Source organism: Molossus molossus, unplaced genomic scaffold (assembly GCF_014108415.1).
Source record: "Molossus molossus isolate mMolMol1 unplaced genomic scaffold, mMolMol1.p scaffold_m16_p_4, whole genome shotgun sequence".
NCBI classification, from domain to species: Eukaryota; Metazoa; Chordata; class Mammalia; order Chiroptera; family Molossidae; genus Molossus; species Molossus molossus.
The window spans coordinates 11,169,079-11,172,664 of NW_023425377.1; the positions used below are offsets into that span (position 1 = coordinate 11,169,079).

The window sequence follows — 3,586 nt, forward strand, 5'->3', positions numbered from 1 at the left end:
CCTGACTGGGAATCGAACCCGCAACCTCTTGGTGCATGGTTCGACGTTCAACCACTGAGACACAGAGGCGGAGCTTCAGCAACCATATTTTTACGAGACCCTGCTCCCTGGCAACACCCTACAGGACTAGGAATGGACACCTGCCCAGACTGGACCATTTATACTTGCTCTTTCAGAGTTGGAATTAGACGTGGAGAAGCGGGCCCAGCTCTACTGTCCCCATGAATGACAGGCATGCGGTTTGCCAGGGTGGGGTGGACTTCTGCCACAAACGTGCAGTGCAGAGAGCCCAGAAAGGACCAAGGGGGATGGAAGAGCACGCGTCTTATAGGAGTCTGGGCATCACGGTGCTGGAGGCGGAATGCTTTCTAAACCTCCATCTCTCCCTGCGAAGGGAGGGGTGTCTTCTTTCCCCTCCAGCTCCATTAACCAGCTGTATTTCTGGGTACAGTCCCCACCTTTGTGCAAGCGAGTGCCAGTAGGTCCCTGTGACGTGGATCTCAGAGAGCAATAAGACATCCATTCTTTCACATTGCATGCCCTTTAACCAGCATTTCTCTGTGTATAAAACTACTTGGACGTATGTTTTATTATAATGATAATATACGAGACACATTTGATATGGTAGCAGTCAATTCAAGACGGATTAGGGCTCCGTTGGCAGCACGCACTTCGACAGCACACAGACTACAATTGGCACAATACAGAGATTAGTGTGGCCCTGTGCAAGGCTGACATGCTGATTCGTGAAACATTCCGTACTTAATTAAAAAAAACAAACAAGCATGATTATCCTCCCTCATATATTTTTCTTCCAATGACATGTAAAAATCAGACACTGCTTTTCAATTTGGCAGTTTCTTGAAACAATTGTTTTTTTTAACTTCCTAGTGAGTCAGCATGCCCTACCCCAGGCTTGCGAACATACCTCCCGAGTTAACAAGCATATCAATTGTACAGCGTGCCTATTTTTACCCTGTGTGGTGCTCACACCCCTAAGTCTATCCTCAAACCACAAGCCCTGATAAGTAATAGGAGCCACCACTAAGCAAGTCACTAAGGAGAAGCCACTATACTACGTCAGTTCTCCTGGACCTGGTGATATTGAACTGTGATCCCTGGACTGTGTCCCTCCTGCAGTGCTTCCTAATAACTCAAAACAGGATTTGAATCAGGTCTCTGATATTCTCTTTCACTTTCAGTAAGAGGAGCTCTACTTCTTTCTCTTAAAGCCACAAATTGCCAAAGACTACCTTTCACAAACATATTTAAGTCTTGTCTACTGTAAAAGCAAAATTTTTCTATAATGGATGATGGGGGGAGGGGGTGGGAGGAGAAAGAGAGAGAGAGAGGGAGAGACAGAGAGACCCTATAACAAGTATTTTCTTCACTTGCTTCAACATATTTTTATGTGGTTTTGCATAAGTAATTTCTTTCCTTATTGTAATTGGTGTGTAGGTGTTACCATCATTACTAGCTAGCTAATATTGTCATCATAACTAGCTAACTAATATTAATAATGGGAAAGGAGCAAAGGGGGCCAGACGTTATAAGCAGGACCATCTGGGCAGCTTCACACCAGGAAGCTGCAACTTTACACTCCCCAGGGAACCACAGGTCTATTCCCTGCCAATCACTGGGGGAAGGGGTACAACAACGGGGATGAGGGACAGACCCACAGTTAAGTTGGGGTGACATAGGGAATGTACCTGACTGTTAATATAACCTGGAAAAGATAACTGGTTAGGGGTTGGAGCCACTCCAAGAGTGCAAAATCCTGAAGGATTTACTGGATAAGCTCCTAGTTAAAAACCCCAAAGAACTTTCTCTCATGTTCCTCTTGCTTTGCTCCTGCTTCCTTCCACTCACTTGTGTGCAAGCCTGCCAGGTAGCCCTGGAAGCCACATGGCCCAGGGCCCTGCAGACCCCACCCACAATGGACTGCAGCTGGGAACACGAGCTCAGCTACAAGATGCTGGACAGGACTGTGCTTCGACACGGAGCAAAAAACTCTGGGCAGTGGCTCTAGTCCTCGCTCTGCCTAAGACACAGCTGGACTTTTCCCATGGCAGGACGGGGGAAATGGGACCTTGGAAACAGGGATTCAACTCCCCACAACTTTCCACAGTACCTCATCCTCCTTTGCGGGCCTCAGAACCCCAGAATCCCACTTCCGCCAGCAGCAGGTGGTGGCTCAGAGGACACCGAACTGATAACATCGGGCTATCTTTATCATTAGGAAAATATTTTAAAATCTTTCTGAGTAAAAGCCTACTTAAGATAACATTGTTCTCACTCTAATCACTAGAGGTTTTAGTGTCCCAAATTGTATTCCAATTAGTTCTTGTAGTTAGTTAGTTAACAGTGAATGGTTACTTCATCAGTCACCCAGAACAGTTACAGAGTAACTATATATAAGGAATACCAGACGGGCCCATAGAGATGATGTTAACACATAAATAAATTAGTTTTGCAAGGAGTTTTAGGAGGAAACTGAACAAGTGCAGGTGGGACTTGATTTAACATAAATACCTTTCTAACATTGTTAAAAAATAGTAGCCACATGCAACGTCATGGATAAACCTAGAGGACACCGTGGTAAGTGAAATGCGCCCGTCACAGAAGGACACATACTTGCCTGACCCCCGTTACAGGAGGTATGTAGATAGGTGAACACACAGAAACAGGGAGTTAAGCTGGGGTTCCCAGAGGCTGGGGGAGGGGAAACGGGGAGGAGGTGATGAATGATTGAGATCTGCTCTGTACAGCCTGTACCCACAGACATCCATACTGTAATGTGCATTTACAAATATGTTAAGTGGGTAAGTCTCCTGGTAAGTAATAAACAAGAGAGCATCTTTACACCTGCACGGAAATCAACCAAAATCTTAAACCTGTCTGCGTGGGGACGGGCTAGGTGTGCGCTGTGGCTGAGCGCAGCTGCCCCCCTTCCTGCCTTGTCAGTGCAGGTGACTCTGCGCGTCTGGACCAGCGTTGCCGCCTGTGGCCCCCGGGGCCCGCGTGCCTCAGTGGCGGTGTCTGAGCTCTGCCCTGCACGGCAGCACCCCCTCGGCACCTGAGCTCAGAGAGGTGCCTCTTCTCTCCAGTTGGCCTTTGGCAGCTCCTCAAATGCAACTCAAATATGTTAGGACTGGCTTTGCAAAACATCTCTAAGCAAGAACTCCCACTGAATAGTAAAATGGAAATTCTGCTCTTAGGAAACCTCCAGAATTAGGTTTGATTTCTGACACCTCGGATAACAATAGAAAAAAATTGTCTGCATGCAGTCAGAGGGCTTCACATATATTATTCACACTTCCCACATCTGTGAGGAGTAGGGGGAAAAGGAGAAGAAACACGTGGGAAGAATCTAAAGCAGAGACGCGCTCAGTGAGTCTCCAAAGCTATATTAACAACAATAATAATTTCCACTACAACGACCACCCCGGCCACGAACACTGCTCTCGCCCATGAAACTTACGCTACGCCAAGAACTAGGCCAAAACGCTTCACACACAGGCTTTCTGTCCATCTTTACAGCGCCCTGCGGGGGCTCGGTCACCCCATTTTTTGTTGCGGAAAATAA

At 47.0% G+C, this 3,586-nt stretch overlaps 1 pseudogene; it reads left to right on the forward strand.

The window, feature by feature from the left end:
- Positions 1-667: 667 nt before the first annotated feature.
- LOC118616638 lies at positions 668-766 on the forward strand (annotated as a pseudogene).
- Positions 767-3,586: the final 2,820 nt, after the last annotated feature.